The 21,154-nt window shown below is 47.8% G+C and overlaps 1 protein-coding gene across 5 annotated transcripts in view; it reads right to left on the bottom strand.

Annotated features, from left to right (window-relative positions):
• The window catches only part of LOC126926628 (homeotic protein ultrabithorax), a 284,928-nt gene that overhangs the window by 99,576 nt on the left and 164,198 nt on the right, over positions 1 to 21,154 (bottom strand). The gene's annotated exons all lie outside the window — the stretch shown is intronic.

Raw genomic sequence — 21,154 nt, 5'->3', positions numbered from 1 at the left:
GTCATGTTCCGGCTGAAAGTAAATTACGAACAAAGTTAGGAACACTTTGTTCAACAACTGAAAATCATGCGTATATACTTTTTATACTCCGTTCGCACGAACTTTTACAAAACATTAATTACGGATCTTTGCCACTCAGCTTTCGAAGTAATTATACAAATTGTTCCAGATTAAAAGGCTGATTTAATTTTGCATTAACGCCAGGAATAGTCCCTGGGGACGGAACTTCATCACCTTTCAATTTGCCTAATTTTCAGGTAGAAAAATACACGAAACGTAGAGTAGGTGCGTGTAGCTGTGTAATATGGAAGCAGGTGAAACAGATAGGTTCAGGTTCGAGAAATAGGTTTGCTAGGTTCTGTTATTCCAAATGTATTCATAAGTTCACTATGTTCAGCACTAACTATGCATCTAGTAGCTGTATCCAATCGTATGTGCAGACGTGGCAATTTACTCGCCCATCTACTCCACTTCCTTCGCGAGCTGCTGCTCGTATTTAAGAAACAAGCCAGCAACCTTGTAATTTGCCCGTATTCTCATCCTATACGCAACTTGCTATTAATCGTTAATTATTTATTCATTTGCGTCGATCAGAGTATGTCACCACCCGCGTACGAAATATTAGGTTGTCCCAAAAAATGTTTTTTTCTCTCATATTAATTTATTGAATCGTGCAGCAACATGGTAATAGAAATAGAAGGAAATGGAGTAATTCAATAAAATAATACAAAAGAGAAATTGTCGTTCGTGTATTATACTGTAGGTGTGGAAGCATTACTTTGATTCTGTATACTTTCTAACTATAATAATAAATTAATTATTTTGGTATAGAATAACGACGAAAGAGTTTGACCCTCGCGAATTTATGAGGAAATGTTTCTTCTTTTGTGTTAATTTATCGAATCATGCAGGGACATAATAATAGAAATACACGCGTGATTCGATAAAATAATACAAAAGAGAAATTGTTGCTCGTGTATTACACTGTAAGTGTGGATTCTGTATACTTTCTAACTATAATAATAAATTAATTATTTTGTTATAGAATAACGACGAAGGAGTTTGACCCTCGCGAATTTATGAGGAAATGTTTCTTCTTTTGTATTAATTTATCGAATCATGCAGGGACATAATAATAGAAATACACACGTGATTCGATAAAATAATACAAAAGAGAAATTGTTGCTCGTGTATTACACTGTAAGTGTGGATTCTGTATACTTTCTAACTATACTAATAAATTAATTATTTTGGTATAGAATAACGACGAAGGAGTTTGACCCTCGCGAATTTATGAGGAAATGTTTCTTCTTTTGTATTAATTTATCGAATCATGCAGAGACATAATAATAGAAATACACACGTGATTCGATAAAATAATACAAAAGAGAGATTGTTGTTGTATTATACTGTAAGCGTGGAAGGAATACTTTGATTCTGTATACTTTCTAACTATAATAATAAATTAATTATTTTGGTATAGAATAACGACGAAGAAGTTTGACCCTCGCGAATTTATGTGGAAATGTTTCTTCTTTTGTATTAATTTATCGAATCATGCAGGGACATGATAATAGAAATAGGAATGGAGCATACCCAATTCAATAAAATACTATAAAAGAAATTGTTGTTCATCTATTATCAGCTTACGAAACGAGAGAATCTTTTCCCACAGCCTGATAAATAAACAAATACATAAAAACATAAATTAGACAAGTCTATAGATCTGTTGATATTTGCTAAACGTAAATTCCGTGCTTTCTTTTATTTCCCGCTTACTCTGCGACTTTGTTCAAGTATGAATGCAAAGTATGCTTCTTGAATGTATCGTAACGCAAGCATCTCGCGCTAGCAATAAACTTGCACGTACGAACTCTGCTACAAAAATAAAATATAATTTAACGTACAGCAGAAAAGAGGAAATATAGTACAGCATAGAAGAGTCCGATCGAACCGCTGGTATTACCAGACGAACGATCGTAAAAATGAGGCGCAGGCGGAAGTTGGTCCGAACGGCCGCGGACGAATGACATCTTTACGTCAACCAAATAAACCCTAAATTATACCGGAATTGGAATAATTCCAAGTCAGTTGGACTACGTCCAAGGCCCTTGCCTGCGCCTCTCCTTCGATCGCGCGATCCTCTCTGCGGGGCATTCTCGTTGGTCGTTGAAGATTCGAAAGAAGAGGCGTAACGTTTTAAAAAGCACATTATCTTGGCGCGGCGGAGGATCGCGGGCACACGCGTGCCCGAGGAAAATGCACATTAAAGCTTATCTGGGCGAATGAAGCGAGTGAGAAACGAGGATCGTGCGGAAGCAAGCGACCCGGCGACTAAACTACCGAGTAAGCGCGTTGCGCTCGCGATACAACGAAAATACAACACGTGGAAATAACGTGGACTATTTTCATTTTCTCGTTGGCGTAGACGGCCGTCCGTAGGAATAGGAAATCCGACGGTGGATCGTTAATAAATCGAGCAGGCAAAGGGCACGCGTTTCATCGTCCAAAGGATGGAACGGCGTGCGACGAAGGATCGGAAACACCTAAGCAGTCGATAAAAGACGGATGGCAGCCGCGTTAAAGCCCCATGGGTGCCGCACTAGCCGTACGGTTCAGGGTGGTCCGGCAACTTTGCGTCGCAGGAATGCAACAACATAACAGAAATCGTCCCTCTTCTCTCTAGTCCTCCCTCTATTTTTCCCCCCTTTCTCCCGCGGAGTTTTGCTTTCATAAAAAGACGGCCCTTTTCTTTTTGCTCGCGCCCTTTTATTTTCATCGTTATTATCGTCGTTATTATTTTTCGACGGCTGCGGCTCGATCTTGCGAGCATCCAGCTTCCAAGGTGGAGTCGCACCGATGCCGGATAGCGGAGCGAAATGGAGGACGACTCGGGACGAAGCGCAGGGGGCAGGGGAGGGCGCAGCAACGGGGCAAACCGAGGGATATACGCGTGTATCGCCATGCATCATCCTTCGTTCGTTGGAGAAACCAAAGGCCACCGCAGGGTGCGTTACCTTTGCTGCTTTGCCTATGGGCGCCTAAAAACGTGGACCATCGGTTCCTCGCAACCTGCGATATCCAGGACAATGCGTCCAAAGGAATTCCACCATCGCCAGCAATTTGTACGTATCGTTACACGCGTTCGAAATGTTCGTCTTTACGAAACGACGTTTCTTACTACCGTGACTACTTTCGATGCAAGAGTTTGGCAAAGACGTGGAAACGTTCTCGGATACGTTGGTACGTCGATCGAATTTCACTGGGAACGGTCAGGTATGTAAGCGATGTAATCTATTTAACGATAAATCACAGGCAAAAAGGCATTTTCGACGGGATGGTCGAGCGGTGGAACACGAGTTCCTTCCGGCTGCTCGAGCATGGTCGCACGAGCGTCGTTCGCCGGTTATCGAAACCGTACACACGGACCTATACTTGGAATACGAATATAATGCGAGTCCGACTATAGGGGGGCTTTGCGAGCTCGCAGCGTGGTACCATCGGAGCACGGGTAATGAGACGGCCCCCGACCAAGAGGAGTTGATACGCCCGCGCCCGCTCTGCCTATAGTCCCTTTACCATAGAACGACCGTCTTGCCCTATACGTCGTCCACCAACTAACAAACATTCGCCGGTCGACCTCGATGCTCGCGGGCTTATCGATGCGCTCCCCTTGCCACGCCGTTTGCCGCGCGACCAGGACACCGGTGCGCTTCACGCACCACGTACATACAGTGTAAAACAGCCTGCTGTAATTTCTCGATTGACCGCCAACCAAATTATGTAATTGCGCACACACGCGTTTCGTGCTGTTCGCGCGCTATGCAAATTACGCGCGAACCCGCTTAATTTCCACGACGGCGACGACGACAAGGAGGACGACGATGACCGCGAATAATAATCGCGAGTAATGAGCCGAGCTGGCCGCAATGGCTGAAGCCGAGTGGATGTAAACTGCGTGTAAATTAGGCTGCTGGCATTCGCATCGGTCTTTAAGAAAATGATCGAAGCCTGTTAAATACCACGGCTGAACCGATCAACCTATAAAGCTACAAAAGCTAGAAGCCCGCAGCTTGTTCCCGTACGTGGAAGGGAAACGAGAACGCTGGTGGATCGTGCGTGCACGTAGCGAATTCGAAAAATCGTGATACAAAACCGTGCTGGACCGTTAGCGGACCAACCTGCCTGTTAATTCGACCGATCTAACCATCGTGGGGAATCCAAGCAAATACAACGTTTCCCCGAGGATCGCAGCCAGCGAATCACGCGAACGCTCGGCTTTCCGTGACCGGCCGCCGTATTTCCTCGAAACGGCGATTTTTGCATAGCTGTTAGTGAATTTTCATAAATTATCCGCGCGATAAGACGCGTCTATCCACGGCAAATACCCGGCCGTGAATTAACGTAATCGACCAACTTAACGGAGATCGCCGGGAAAACCAACCGCGCGGATCCGGCCGGAGAAAATCGGCGCGAATCGGCTATTGACGCGATTCTTCCATAACCGTTTCTCTCGTTCTCGTGCCACGTATCAACCGCGCGTTTTAAAGCCACCTGCTGTCCACGAGCAAAGGAATTCGCTTTCCACGCAAACGAAACACAAACGGCCGATTTTCCAAACATGGAATGTACATGCTTACTGCGCGCAGATAATGCCGCTGGCACTCTATAATCATTAAACGATGACTGAATTAAATTATCTGTAATCGGTCGGTCGGATCGACCCGATCGGTGGCTCGCGATCGAAGAACGTGACCTCGTACGTAAGACTACCTACTTCTCAGTGGGTCTCATCTCGATATTGCTATCGATCACGAATCGGGACAAAAGTATTTTTCCTTCGATCGGACAACTGGCTTCTATCGGAGAATTACCGCCAGCTAATCGACCGGAAGCCGAGTTTCTGTAATTTCCACGCTTCGTAACGGAGAAGAAGACGAGCTACGTTGGCGTAGACGAATCGAGCGTTTACCATCGGTCTCTCGATGTATTACACGCGACGTTCGAGGAAAGAACATGGATGAACCTCGCGGCAGCTTCGAGAGGACGAAGATCGTAAGAACGCGCTGCTACGAAGAGAACACAAAGTTAGTCCGAAAACCGCAGCTCGTGTAGTAATTTCAGGCGCATTTAACCGCAAAAATGATTGTTATCGAAGAAGCAATGGGGCAGCAGTACGCGATGGGATCTCGTGTTAGCTGTTGCTGTCCGGCCCGAGTAATCTTCTCGGCGTTCACAATTCGACAGCGTTTGAAGCAATGATTACGTCGATGGGAGAGCGGCGTGCCGTGTTCCGACCTTTATCAACGAAAATCAAATCAATAAAGGATTATCCTTCGTATAGGACGTCCTACGCGCATGCATACAGCAACTTTAATGACATCCAGTGTACAAGGATTCGACGTTGTTCGTCAAAGGTGAATCGGTGAAAGTGAACTTTGCGGCCTTTAAGACGCGAGAAGAGCGAAGGATCCGAGTAATCCACGGATTTAGATAAAACCATATTGAATCGAGATCGAATTCGATCGCGCGTCGTTTGTGTTTTATTTAAGCGATGAATAATCTTTAGGAAACGTTTATGGGAAAATATTCGAAGCTGTTACCGTTCACGGAAGCGAAAAACTGTCACGGCCCGAATAAAACTCGCGAATAAAAGACTGACAGGCTAATAAAGTCGGCATCGATTTAAAGGTATTTTAAGGGGAGACCCTCGGCAGTCTATAGCACCGTAGGCTAGCAGCCATTTATCCACCCTTTTCCCCTTCCACGGACACCAAGGTCACCTAAATCTCAACGAGGCAGCAGTTGCACTCAATATTGTGACCGAAGGTGTAAGCTATCGCGTTTCATTCTTCTCCTTTTGCGTCGTTCGCCTCTCTTTCCCTCCGTTTTCGTACCGTTCTACTCGCGCGCGTTACCATTACCGCGGCCGACATCGACACCACTGCCGACGCCGCATCCTGATCGTTCCCGGGCGGCGCAGTTCTCTATATCCAAGGCGCTGATTTGATCCACGTTTTAGATACGAGCATCGACCAACCAGACGCCGAGATAACCAACTGCTAATACCAAACTCGAAAGTTACACGCCGCGGAGTATTGAAACTTTTCTTTCCTTTTGCTCGACTGCCGTCCAAAGGGAAAGAGAAAAAGAGAGAGAGAGAGAGAGTCGTGTGTGTTATATATACACGAATGGACGCGTGTAGCGTGTGTGGCGAACACGCGCGAGCCATGGGAACTGGAGGACGCGAGGAGGTGAAGCGCGGCGCCAACCGCTTTACCTTTTTCGAGCTAATTATCGGTAGTTTGCGCTTCCGGGTCTCGTTAATCTTATCGTGCACATCCCCCACGCTCTTTTCCACAGCACCGTGGAAATTGAATAGCATTACGCGTAACGAAATTCTCCCGCCGAATCTTATGAATCTCGTTGGTACAACGTCTTCTTCGGTCCACTACTCCTCTCGTATCCCGCTTACGCTCTTTGCTTACTTAATTTTTTCCTCGACTTTTTAGATGGAACGTTACGGGATCCAAGCACGGGACGACGATCGCTTCTCGATGCACGGGGAAGAAAGAGAGAGAGAGAGGTCGTTGCATGCCGAGCGAAGGATGAGCAGGTTAAGTACGTATACGCGTATTCCGGCAGTTATTTCGCAAATTTAGTAGGCACACAAGGGTCGGCGCGTGCTGATAATACCGCCTCGGTTCCCACCCCTGCCATTTTCGACCTTACAGCAGGGGCGGGAGGACGCGTCCTTTGGCCTTTCCGGCCAAAAGTGATTTTTCCAAATTCCCTGGCAAATTAGCTGCTTCGACCGGACAATGCTGCAGCCACCCTAAACAGGGCTGAAACGGAAGAATAAGCAATCGGGGACGCGCTTAACCGCACGAAATTCATTAACTCGCAGATAGTTGGCGTATCTGTGCCACTGCGAGTTATTTCGGCAATGCGAAGGCGAATTTTCTCGCGCAGCCTGTCTTTTATATTTAATTATTTCAATCCCGAGGTAGCGGTCTATCGAGGAACAGGAATCCCTCGAGCGCCACGCTTTATTTCCCTCCACTCCATTCTTCACTCTTCTCGTCATTCTTCTTCTTATTCTTCAGCTTCCTCCTCTACTTTCCGTACAATTCCTACCTGCTGCTCGTTTCGTTCTCTTTTCATTTCACAAACTTACATCAAATTTTAAACGCAATCCACACTTGCGCAACGGACGGCGCGCACTTCGCGCGGAGGTACAATTATGCAAAAATCGAGCATATTCCCTTAGATTAAGGGGTAGGTTAACCACACCTGCATGCAGAGCCAGACATACGATTAAATCCATGGGCATGGATAATGAGATGCGTGTTCGACTTTAAGTGGTGAGCCACGAGTGAGCAGATCTCCGCAACCGGTCTCTCGATCGCTCATACCTACGCTCTTCTCCTTTCCTTCTTCTTCCTTTCTCCTTGCTTTCGTTGCAAAACTCGCGAGCTGACGCGATGAACGAAAAAAAAGTGGACATCGATGAAAAGCCACGAAATTCCTCTGCATATTAATCGCACTTATTGGCTTACTTATAACCACCTGTTATTTCTGCTAATGCTAAGTAGCTGTCGTACAAAATACTTCCTCTGCCCCCTCTTCATTCCTTTCTTTTCTTTTTTCAAACGACACCGGTTCCATTCGAATCTGCGTCCTTTGAAGTCGTTCTTACCTTTTAGCGACTTTCGCGACGTGTAATTACGATCGAACGAACGCGAAGGCCGATAGCCGACTAGGTAGTCTAATAAAAAGACGAAGGAATTCGAAGATAGGAAAAAATACCGCGCCGATAATGATAGCGTTACGTCGGTCGTCATAGTTCGAGCCGAAGGGACGAGCGGAAAAAACGAAGAACGATCGCGGCGCGCGGTGGTTACGTCGAGAGATGGCTGTGGTCGAGGGAACAAGGTTCTGTGGGCCTATGGGCCAGTGGAGAAAGGGTCGGTACAATTGACGAAGTGGGGGAAAACCAGTGATGGACGGACTCGCTGCTCCCCTGGACGGTTCGGGCCGCGCCAATAACTTTCCGAGACTAGGAATGGCACTCGAGTCGCGTGCTTCTCGCTCTACTCTTAGCCACACGTTTCAATAACGTCTTTTTAAATATTTCTCGCGATACTTGGACGAACGTATCCACGAAACACGATCCTACCGCGATCCTGCAGATAAAAATTCCATTTGTCAAATTCTGTTATCTCGCGCGGGCAAACGATGTGAATTTTGTAACGTTGAAAAAGAAAGGAAGAAAATAAAAACGACGACGTCGCGCGAATACTCGAGAAAGTGTAGTAGTGGAGTGTCGACGCGACTGTTGACTCGTAGGAAAACGTACGAACCCGATTGGAAGGTAGTAGGTAGCATGGACGCGCTTGCAGGACTCTTGACCCATAAAGCATAGGAACAAGTTCCTATGACGGCACTCTCTCGCGCATAAGAAGAGAGAAAGAGAAAAAGCGAGGGCGAGCAGGCATAGGAGCGAGCCGAAGGCCGTCTGGGCGTCGTACATCAAAAAATCGTTTCCCACAGCTGAACTTTGCACTCGAAGCCGAAGATAGAACGCGATCGTCTTACATCCGCGATAATTAGCGTACCCGGACAAGCAAACATGGCAGAAAAAAGCGATTAATTTATCAGGGATCGTTCCTTTTGAGAGTTTTAACAATTTCTTTCGTTGTCTCTTTCGCGTACCCCCCGTCCCCTCCCTTTGCTGCTCAGCCTGTTCCTTTATCGCGACCTTGCGAGCTGCTCGCAATGATATAACTCTAATAATTTGTCCCGTCAAAGGAAGAAAGCAGGTATGTATATAATAGAGGTCGTGACCCGATGTAACGCGATACGTAGCTAGTTGCTGCGTTCGCTGTATACCGTGGCGGGCTCTCGCGCTATGCATTAGATGCACGTCCACGCGTTTTGCAAGATTGCCATCCTCGTCTCGTCTTGCCTGCTCGAGTCGCGTATCTAGAAAAACGATCCGTTCGAACTATACCGCGGTGAACACGATGTAAGTGGAACAACGCTTCCGTTGCTCCCTTTGTTTCCACGCAAGTCCTTTTAACACGTGGCTTGATCGCCTGAGATCGAAACGATGGTAATTTCAACGGCATTCTGGAATGTCGAGGAAGAACGCAGTAAATTTCAATGGATTATTTTCGATCGTGTAAAAAGATCGAAGCGTGTCACGTGTCCGCACCGAGCGTCCGTAAACGTATCCACGCGAGTTCCATCGTGCCGAGGAATAGCCGCACGACAAAACGTACACCGACTACTTCCTCCAAGCAGAAAAAGAGCAAAGCAAAGGTGACTTTATTAGCATACGATTGGCACCGTCCATCTTAATGCCCCTCCGCCGTGGCCCTGTTCCCTTCCTGCGCTTCTTTGTCCCCCTTTCCGCGCCTATCTTCCAACGATGTTTATGCCCGTGTTCCCCGATGTTTAGTCGATGCTCGCGCGATTCCGAGGCCACCGCGTATCTTTCTGCCAAATTCGACTTCTTTCGTCTGTTTCTTCGCACACTGGCGGCGCTGTAGTCTCTGGCAAACGCAATGACTAAAAAGAGCATCGACGCGCTATTTACTATACATTATTTATTTATTATTTAATCTACTAATTAATTAAACTCAACTATATCGAATTTTGGTACTAGCGGCACTTATTATTTCCAAAGATTCGATACACCGAAAACGAAACGTGCAGCCTGATAAATAGACAAATTTACGTTCGTGTGAATGTCATTGAAGAACGAAATATAAGCAAAGACTTGTTTCGCTCGCTGATTTTAGACGTTTCAAACATCTTATATATATTGTTTATCGTTCTTGCACCTTAAAATTTCGCGCGAATGCGTAAAAATGTGCAATGTGCCGGCAAAGGAAAGAAAATGTTTCGTTAGACAACAAGCCAGTGCTTTCTGTAGCCGTTGCGTGTCTTTATGCGAATCTTTATGCATCGAGAGTTCAAAGAGCAGACGATCGGACGCGTTTCAACGCGCATTAGTCGCGTGTATCTTTATAAATTCACCTTGTCCCAGCTTGTGCAAAGTTCAACGCGTTCCATGTAAATTATTCGAGCGTAGTTCCGCATCGTTGCATTATCCCAGGCCAGGATTTTTCTTCGCCACGAAACGCGTACGCGACGTAGTATTAGAAAGATCGCGGAGCGAATCGATCGGTCGCGGATGCGCTCAAGTTCGCGGCCAAAAGCGAGAAAGCTTTTACTCGACGATGGCTGGTCGAGGACGTCTTAAAGAAAACCGCGGTGTGTACTGGCGTCGCAACGTATTATTATTGTTCGCGTAGTTACCGTAATGATCGTCATTATTGTCATCGGCAGTGTTGCTAGGACATTCCTTCGCGGTAACGAGTTTAGCGAGGCTTCGAGCTCGGACGAACAGGATCTCGAGGAGAAAGAGAGCCCGGGCAGACGTGGCCCGAGGGCCGTGTCCATTATTCAATAATCTCGCGAGCCAGTGCTTTTCGTTTTAACTGCAACCTTTTTTCGCCATTGCGATATCGTTTTTATTCGCCATCGATACGCCTCGAGTAAACCTGCTTCTTCGAGACGGTGAGAATTTGTCGCGCGCAAGGGATCGCGGAAATTTTCAAACGAGCTAGCAGTGCTGGAGGATAAAGATGGATAAGAAGGTGAGCACTCTTTACGAACGAGTCTACGTTTGCCGATGGTATCCAAGCTGAACATTATCATAACAGAAACGATGTGCTAATGTGGAAGATTCGTCACTGCGATACCGCGCCCACTTGATTCTTCTTTCTCTTAATTATAATCTGTTCAAGACACGAATACGTGACTTTTATCGTCGAAATGATCGGTACATCGCGCGAACAATCGATAGACACGGAGGAAGCTGATATGAAAACGGAAATATGGTCCTTGAAGGATAAAGAATACCATATACCAGAGAAGAACGATTTTGATGGAAAGCGGAAAAAGGAAGAACCACTGGTGTTAATTCGGTCTCTCTTCCGCTCTGTCCACTCCTCGCCCTCCCTTTTCTTGTACCAATTTCCATAGCCTTGTGCGAATAAAACGCATTAAGATAGTCATCATCGGCTATTAATTTATGGCTTGGCGTATTTAGATCGACGCGATAGTATCGACTCGTTTACGCTGTGTTCCGCACCTTGTACCGAGGAAATCTGCTCATTCCCCGAACGAGAAATTCCTCCGCTTGTTTTCAACGTCACGGCCAGACCATCGAAAGCGTCGGCAGCCTAGTTTTTACGCGAGAAACTCGGAAGACGTTCGCGGCGGCTGGATTAAAGCAATGATTCTTACGTGTGCGCGATTTACGCTCGCTATCTCACCTTCTAGGATGAAGAAGAGCCACTGTCGGCAGTTTGTCCTGTCTTCCGCCACGCACTCTTTATTACCCCGTTCTTCGCCGTCTTTCCCCCTCTATATCTCTCTCTATCTCTCTCTGTTTCTCAGCGCGCACCCGCGCGCTCGCGCGATTCTGTACAAGTTCAACACATTTAGGGGGTTATCGTATTATGTCGAGTCACGAACTCGTTATAGCACGGCAAGACGGATCGGCGCTATAAAACCACTTGGTTTCAGTTTAACCAAAGGGTGCACGGTATAACTGGTTTACATTTTGCCGCCTTTCTTGCTGCCTGGCCCCCTTCTACCACAGTGAGCGCGTCTCCCTACGGTTGCACGGGAAATTTTTCACGATACCGTGTGGCCTGCAGTCTCTCTCGGTTCGCCTCGTCGAAGATACGATCGTTGGAACGGTGCAACGGGTCCACAGGAAAACGTGGATACGAGATACGACGAGAGTCTGGCGAGAGAGAGGCTGGGTGAAAAAAAGCAAGAGGGCGAAGAAAATAATAAACGTGCGCGAAGGAATCCACGCTAATACCACGTTGTGTGTGTGTGTGTGTTGTACGAGAGAGAGTAAACGGGGAGAAAAGCGTGGAACGACGGAGCAAAAGGGGAAAAGAGAAGAACGAAAGGCGGCCGAGGGCGAACGAGAGACGAGAAACGACGAATCGAAAAGGCACGGGGGATGCACGAAAAGGGGCAAGAACCTTGGACGGAGATACACCTACCACGACCGAGCGCTTCCTATCGAAACCGGCACTTTCGTTTCACGCAAATTTTAAGTTTCGCGAATAAATTGCTAGGCTGTCGGTCCGAACGAAACGACGCCGAAGCGAAGCGAGCCGAGCCGCCGCGCGAGTCGACCGGCAAAGGCATTACCCTGGAGGTGGTAGGAGAGGCCGAAGCAAGCGGCAACTAGTCGATCCACGTGCTCGTTATCACGGTAATAATATCGACGATCTTGTCTTCGTCGTCGGCGTCTTCTTGCCGCTGACTCTCGAACGGTCAGCACGGACCGATGAAAAATGCTGAAAAATTCACGATAGGATCGTGTGCACGCGCGTTTTACGTTTTTGCCGCCGAGAACGCGTGCGCTCGCGTGTGAATCGGCGCGCTTCCACGCGAAATCGAGCGCGGCAAGATCGGCCGTATCGAACGGCCAACGTGGGAGACGGTGCCGACGAAAGGTGTAATTTTAGTTACGAAGAGTAAGTAATGAGCAATCGACAGGCAATTTCGTGGCCGCCTGCCTTCTCCGGCCTCGGAACAGCTATCCGCCGACTTTCAGCTTCGCTATAGGCTACGCGCGTTTTTCCCATCTACACGCCGTATGGAATTTGTCCTGCGCCAAAATACTACTAGAAGCTATCGAACGCGATCGAGCAAATCGAAAGGTAGAATCAGCTCCTAACGAAGCGATTTATTCGAGAGATCACGAAACCGTGGTTGGAAGGCGGCGACAGAGCGTCCGACGGGAAACGTCGTTCCGCTTCTGTCCCGCTGGATAACCGCGCAACGGAGAAATCCGCCGAGACGCGATTATCGCGATCGAACGCACCTCGGTGCGCGGTTAATCAATAAGTAGCGACTCGTCCGAAGGAACGTCGCGAACCACCGACAGGAATTTCGCAGGGGGGCAGGGGAAACGAGGAGCGAATATGCCAGACTGGTTTTCCATTTGAAGCGACCAAGAGAAAATCGTTAGCTTCGAGAACGTATCGCCAGACCTTTGACTAACTATATGCGCGACTAACGATATTCAAGTATGAATCACGGATGATGCGGATGAGAAAAAGGAACTGCAAGAGAGGAATTTTTCCTGCGGACTATGGACCATCCAGTCCTGTTACGTAAAGCTGCCGAGAGTCGTTTGCTCGCGACGGATACGTTCGCAGACCGTCTCGAGATAAATGAAATATATGGCAAATATTTGGCAGCGGTTGGTCCACCGGTGTTGAGGATGGAACAAGGCTGATCAACGTGGAATATCGCGCGATAGATCGACCGAGCCGATTGCGATCTCTGGTGCACGAAACCCGTTCCTCGGCATCGGTCGCGGGGTCGCTCCTCTTTCGCGCATGTGACGCAAAGCATCGCTGCTCGCTACCGCACACCGTGTCAGCGTTCTCTCGTAAATCCTCGTGGGCGGGGCGTGAACGCAGGCGTTTGCGTTGATGCTGTCCAAGAATAGCGTACAAAGTGTATCGAATTTGTACGATTCACCTCCCGGCTCTTCCCGGGCCCTGTTTCACCCCTTCGGTTACGCCATCCTTTCTTGGGGCCGCGATCAACTCGGCTGGACGATGCTTCGAGTAGAGTCCACACTCGCGGGAAATTCACTTCGGACACACTGGCACGATAGTCGATCGTCTAACGTTATTTCTATAACTATCCCCCTGGTTCTTTATCCCAAAACGCTGCTAAAGATCGCGTTAAAGATCGTCCGCCACCGGAAACAAGGGGAATGTATGCACGAAATACGTCAGCGTAATAAAAATCAACGAGGTCGGATCTAACCCGAGATAAGTGGAATTTACGATTACGAAACACGATTGAGAAGGGAACGTGGCCGACACAGGGCGACTGGGTATCGACGACTGATCGAGCTCGACTGGTCGACGCGACGTCGCTGGAACCCGGAAGAGCCGGTCGGTTTCGGTTTAAAAGAAGGTAAAAGTAACAGTTATGTTCATTGTCGCGCCTGCCTCGTCCGGACGTTTTATGACTGTCCCTCGTAAAAAAAAGCTAACGGTCCGCTCTCGTTTCGTCGCTATACAAACCCTGTTTATTGGCTTGTGCAACGTGGATCAAGAAGCCTTACAGGGGGCTTAGTCCTCAGGTCCGCGTAGCTGCTCTTTTCCGTGCAAAGTGTCGTGTTGGAGGACGAACGTGACTACGCGACTGTTTGCCAGTTTTATTGCCAGGTCCAGGCAAATTACGGCGTCGTCCAACGACTTTTACGTCTATTCGACGTGGCGTCCCTTCGCCCTCGCTTCGCCGTAGCATTTTTCCCTCGGCCGGCAAAACCAGCGTGCTACGTAATAAAGATCGAACACGCTGGCCGATCAAAAACGTTTTTCCGATCGCCCTAGCTTCACGAGGATTTTCTTCTTCTCCGTCGATCGCACCAGGCGATGTTGTAAATGAGCGGCGTTTGAACGTGTTAACGTAAAATATTACAGCAATTTGTTACGGAATATCAAGCTAATGGACGCACATTCGCACGAATATAAGAAAATAGATAAAACAATTAAAATATTCCACATGCTGTCGTTCTAAAATAGATGGTCGAAGAACCAGTTTAGAAACAGCGCGATAAGTATCGCGCGACAGACAGGTACGAGGTATAGCGTCAGACCGATCCGTTTCGCCCGGTGAAATATTAACTCGAACAATAGCAGGATTTTTAAGGTTCTGTCCGATGCATGGAATTTGGTTTCCTCGAATAATCGAACGTAACGCGCAACTACGAGCCGTTGACGCTTTTACGCGGATAAACATAGAGCGAGGGTTACGGCAGCTATTCTGGCGTGCGTGGAGGAAGAGAAGATGACGCCCGGAAACGGTGTTTCCTCCGCATCGATACATGGATTTCCATTAAAAGTAAATACGTGGTAAGGTCGGCGCAGCTCCGGACTAAGGCTCGCTTCGTGTGTAATATATAATACGCGGTTAGATGCAAGACTACTTTTAACCACGGCCATAAATCAAACAACCGACTCTGCGTGCATTCCTAGAGAAAACCTGCTCCGGCCCGAGAAAAAAGTCCCGGAGACCCCGCTCGAGATCTCGCCGCGTCTAATGAACGTGCCTCGTTCGTTTCGTTTTGCAAAACGAGAAACGATAGCCCATTACATTTTCCTGTGTCCGTTCGAACACCTTCCGTCAAACCGACGCTTCTCTGTTATCCGCGAACTCTCGTTTCCCCTTCTAGGTCTCGCATGGCGGACGCTGCGTCGGTTCCAACAGATACGTATTTCACGTGTATATTACATTTACGCGTACGAGACCGTATAAACGAATGATATTTTTCAAAATAAATCTTATCGCCGTACAGCGGTAGATTTTGCTTCGTTTTATTAGCGTACAGGAAAAAATTATTTTCGTTCCGCCGTGCGCTTTATCAGAGTGAAATAAAACATTCGACGCTCGTGGCAGCGGTGATCGAACCGAGCAAGGGGGTTAAGGTTAAACGGCCAGCAAGATCCGCGATCAAATGCACGCTAGTTGCGAGTGAAACGTAAAAGAGGAAAATTTCTCCCTTCGGTCGATCAGAGCCGAATACGGGCGGAATTTGAAGAAAACGGATGTCGGTACGATCTGTGTCGTACGAAACCAGCGTTGCAACGAAGCTCGGCGATCTTTGTATCATTGTACGCCGCGAGCAGATCGTTTCGCTCGTCGTCGACGTTTTCTGCCAACTTTCAATTTAACGGCCAGATCCGGGCCTTTTTCTCCGAAATCACCATCTCGCGCAACAAGGGCCTGTAAAAATGACTCGGAGGGCCCCTCTCGGACGGCTCGAGCCTTGGGCTACTCTCCAATTAACCCATATATAGATCTCCTCCCTTTCTCTCTCTTTCTTGCTCTTCCACTCTCTCCGTATAGGTTGGGTAAAAGGAAATCGAGCTGGCTCGTTTGATCGATCCTTTCCGCGACTCGCATCGGCGCTGCCGCCACGATTTCCCTTGCACGGGAACCGCGCTTCGAACACGACGGACTCGTCGAAACCGAGTATCCCAGATCGACATTTCGAAATCACGATACCAATGCGCGTGTAAGAGAAGGAGAGGAGGATAGTTGGCCTCTCGAAAGGCACGCGCGAGCTCCTCGAACCACCGCTATTATTACGACGTTACGTGGAATTACGGACGCCACACGATGCGGTCCGCATGCACCGTCTTATTACAACATGCTCAAGGTCCTCGTCAAATGATCCGCGTTTTCCGCGACAGGCTGCGCCGTCCACGAAATCGTTGTCGCGATCGTGTAAAGTCGAAAAAAGAAGGAACACGATAGAGGAAGAAACAGCTTTCACAGGGTGGCTATGTCGCTATAGGTAGAGCAAGGGGATAGAAAAATGGACAGGGTGCGTGTGCGAGGGAAAGCGAGAGAAAAGAAAAATCGCAGCAAAGCGAGAGCGACAGTGTTACGGTAGCCGTAAATTTCTTCAGCTAATGGTGCACAACAAACGCTTGTCCGTACCTAAGCTCATAATGTCCGTTCACGCCGGCCTAATATCGTTCCCGGCGTTTAATAAATATGTCGCGCAGGTAATACGTCATAACTTTTCCACGCGTCGCGATCTCGTGCAAGCGGTCGCCGTATACCCACACGCACGAAACGACCGTACACACGCGAATCTACACGAGCGGCGACCGCACGAGCGATGTATTACGTTGATATTCGTTGAACGGTTACCGCGTAATGTCACTGAGTTATACGCTTCTTAACCGAGACTCTTAATCGCGGGATAATGTTGTCCCAGCTCTTTCTTTCGCTCCTTTTGCTCCTCTTTCTCCTCCCCCCACCCCATTCTCTGTCCCCTTTTCTCTTAACCTCGTCTCCGTCTTTCTTTTTCCCTCTATTCGCCGGTTGATACACACGACGCCGCGCCATGTACGCATACCGATAAAACAAACGCGCAGTGTCTCGCGCACGTGACGAATGCGTAATTTCGCCACGGACGAATGATTGTCCGTACGTTTTTAGTAGCACAAAAAGGACTGCATGATTAGACACTCGCCCCCTCCCGTACCGCGACCATGCACCGCCGTCGTGTAAAGCATTCATTGAGTGGAAGTGCAGTGTCGATGGCGTGATTCACGCATCTGGAATTCGGTGGCGCTTCGAGAAAATTAATTAAATCCCACTGATTAATCGCTCGATCTCTCTCTTTATCCTCTGCTTTCTATTTCACTCTCGATTTGATCTCTTTTCTCATCGGCCGCTGATACACGGTACGCTCGTTGCTGACTCTTTCCAGGTTACCCGTAGACGAAACCGAGATACAGAAGAGACCGCCGAATGTTTATACTGTTAATCGTGTTGTGCGAACAACACGATTAATATGGCCGGCAGGTAGTAACGGTTGTACAGAGAGCCCGAAGGATAAGCGGCCGACGAGTCGTTTATGCGCGTCCGCTTAAAAACGCCAGATAGAATCGTACATCATCGAGCGTACGACGGGAAAGAGGCGGTAAAATTAAGAAATTTTCGTTCCGGCACACAGCGACGATCGAGCAATTATTTTAAAAGGTCAAGAGGTTTCTGCTGGATAAATTATGTCCGTCGTCCTTTCCCACCCGCGTCGGCGGTCAATAGCTACGAAATAAACGTTTCGATTCAGTTCTCGCATGAACGCGACTAACTTATGCCCCGTTACAACGACGACGGATCGGCGCGTGAAATCGACGAAAATGCAGAAAGCCACCTGATCGATGTAACGAAGGGAACGACGAGAAAATAATACGAAGCGAACGTATGGATAAAGACACGCGCGTCCAGCGTAGCTCGTTCAGTTTGTTACGTAACACACGTACAAAGCGACAATCGATAGCCGGAGAATCGAAAAGAAGCAAAAGCGTGTTAAAATGAGCGTATTACGAGCGCGTTGTTCGTACGTTCTGCCTGCGGTAAAATTCACGAATGCTGGCTATACCACGTGTCCCGGTTCGTTCGAGATAAAGTGTATCGAATGTCACTGGCAATTAGCCGCTGCGCGATATTCCTAACTTTTTTACGCTCGTACCTTTGGGATTGGTAGAACCTGACCGGAATGGAGAAGGCAAGGAGCAACGGATACAAAAGCATTTTACGGTCAGATCGTCGAGAGAGCTTAGGCTGGCAGGTGGTGTTTGTAATGGCCGGCCATCGGCAGACCAGGCGGCAGTGCTATAGGCAGGTTTGCCGTGGTAAAAACTGTTGCGTGAGTTACGAACGTCCGAGTCTATTTGCGGTATCGACGGGTCCCGATTACATCGTCGCGTATTAATTGAATACGCGGCGCAACGACGACGGTGCAGATGGCGCCGAAACGCTGCAAGAAATCGGCACATCGGAGAGAGAAACGGCGAAGAAACCGATCGAATATTCTTTCCAGTACGCACGATCGCGCCACATTGCCACGCCATACGCCTGCCTCTCCTCTCCTCTCCTTTCTTCTGCGCGATCCGTTCGTTGATAGAAACGGTACGATACAGTGGCGATGCGGCGCGATCATCGATTTCAACGAGTTCCACGTACGCCGAAGCACCGTGTCGAATCCCTAAGTAACGCAACGATGGAAGATCGATGAGAAGAAGAAACGTTTAGCCAACTCGATGTATGTAAATTGTTCGTTTTATCCACGAATCCACCATTTCTCTATCCTTCTCTAATAAATAACGCGCAATTGCGTTTTTGTAGCCCGTGCGAAAGTGTTCGAACGATTGGCGCGACGCTTTACGAGAACTTTATAGGATGCCGATGCGTCTTTCCCTCCTCGGACGTTCGTGTCTACATGGTAATTTTATTTTTGTCGTTCGAACGGCGAACGCTGGAAATGTACGAGGTACGTCTTCATCTGCAACGGCAAAGGCGAGTATTCCGCAAAAACGTGAGCAGGAACACTTTTTGATTCAATTATTTTGCCTCGTATCCTTCTTTGCTCGCGGGCACACAGCTATACATATCCTTTGTCTGGCGGTGTAGTCGTTCCGATCGTCGAGCACCTAAACACGTTCTTCGTGCCTACGAAGCGCGGCCGATCCAAAGTATGCATTATCTCAGCCTGGAGCAGTGAAATGGCAGTCTGCTATATAGACGAGCAAGAAGCCGAACCAATCAAAAGCGCGGCGTTTCTGTTGTCAGCAGCCTTGAAATCTGCAGCCGGCGATCGAACGAATTTCCCTTTTCCTTCCTGTCCTTCTATTTAGCCTTCCACCCACCGCAACGTTTCCTGCTTTTTCTCGTTTAACATCCTGCGCAATGAGATACGTCTCGTCGACATGGTTTACAGTCGTTTTCTTTCCTGCCAAAACACACGAGTCCATTAGTCTAGCCGGTAGCGTGATATAGTGATCGATAGAGATCGAACCGAGCCACTCGGTAGGCTGTCTTCTTCTGTTCTTCGCGGAAACAACAATCTCAGAAACACGGGGTAATTGATGAATAGCCATTGACAACAAACGGCACGCTGTGAGAGAGGATTAATCCCGGGCCACGACGGCGATAACTCGTCCCGCGTGAAATTTGCAAAACAGTCGGATAGCGTATGAGCTGTTGCCGGTGTGTAAAAGCGAGCCAGCGCACACGAGTTCGTACATGCGAACAGCTCGTCCATCAAATTGAGAACCCTGGTAGGCAGCCGCTATACGCTGCCGGCTGAACGCGCGATCAGCACCTATGCTTTGCGCGCGCGTTACGCGCCACTCACGTTCCTTCGCTTCTTTTCTTCCACGCAGCTCGTAGGCACCGATAAACCATTCCTATTGTTTACCATCGAGTCCTGTGTCGTTTACCGTCCTGAAACGACGTCCGTGTCTCGCGGCCTCTCGATAAAGACGCAACCAGAGACGATCGTCGTCTTCCAAGCCGTCGTTCGTTGCCTCGCCTATCCACCTCCTCTGCCGCAACACATGTACGAGTGTGTCCTTCTCTCGATCCTCGAACGAGATACCGCTGTAGCGTTCATACGCTAATATCACTCTGTTTATCTTATAATCGTGCTCGTATACGTTTCCTGCCCCTGTCGCCATGCAAACATACTGCCGCGTCCTACCTTTGTTTCCATGTTTACAGCGTGTTCGATCGTTTGTTTTATTTTATGGGAAATAAAGTTTACTTTCGCGGCGTTCGCATCGTCTTCATCGACGCTATCCCAAAGAAGAAGAGATAGGTTAGAAGCAACATCAGGCTGTTCTTTTCTATCCCAAGAGAAATAGAGATAATCGACGCAATAATATTCTTACGTGTTACGGTAAGTGATCGAAATAATCTTCGCCGGTAACTGACGGTAGATCGTATCGAAACCGAATGGCGATTATTCCGCGCGTGTAAAGTTCCGGTGAACGTTGACCAGCGCGTTACCAATTGCGTGAAATAATATTACCAACTTTTATAAGCGGCAAACCACGTTGTCGGTAAGAGAAAAACGTGGGACAGGATGTAAGTGATTCGACCGATCAGAAATTACGCTTTCATGCGGTGAATCTGCAACGCCGGTGATTAATACTCTTGAAAATTTTCACGTTATAACGCAGCAAAATATAAAAGTTGATCGACGATACTCGGGTTCGCGGTGAAATTATGCGGTGGGGCATATGCAAATTGCGAATATCCCGATACATTTTGATCGATGTTTACAATTACTTTTAATGACACGGTTCTACGGCATTTTGTCTCACTATGGCCGACTATGGCCTTTTTTTCGCAACAATGAGCGCACTGCCGCACGGCATGTTAATCAATGCGAATTAAAAATCAATCAACGAAATGTTACGTACAGAGAATGTCGAACAACAGCTTGTAATCTCGCGCGATTTAAAACTATTTTCACGAGGATCTTTGCTCTATCTTTATTTTCTCCCGAGTAAAACACCAACAATTTAAATTTTTCTACTTGGTATAAAAGAGGAAATTTACAACGAAAAGGTTACTACCCTCGTTCGTGACGAGATGCAGGCGCACACGTTACACGTTCGATGACGCAAAAAACGACTTTTTTCCGGTTAACTACAACCTTCGCATTTAACTCTCGTTGAATATATAAAACAGACTACACAGCTTTCTTCTTCCAATCACGAAT

The sequence above is a fragment of the Bombus affinis genome, chromosome 18 (assembly GCF_024516045.1).
Source record: "Bombus affinis isolate iyBomAffi1 chromosome 18, iyBomAffi1.2, whole genome shotgun sequence".
Taxonomy (NCBI): Eukaryota; Metazoa; Arthropoda; class Insecta; order Hymenoptera; family Apidae; genus Bombus; species Bombus affinis.
The sequence above is the reverse complement of the archived record's forward strand: the minus strand, read 5'-3'. Positions and strand labels throughout refer to the sequence as shown.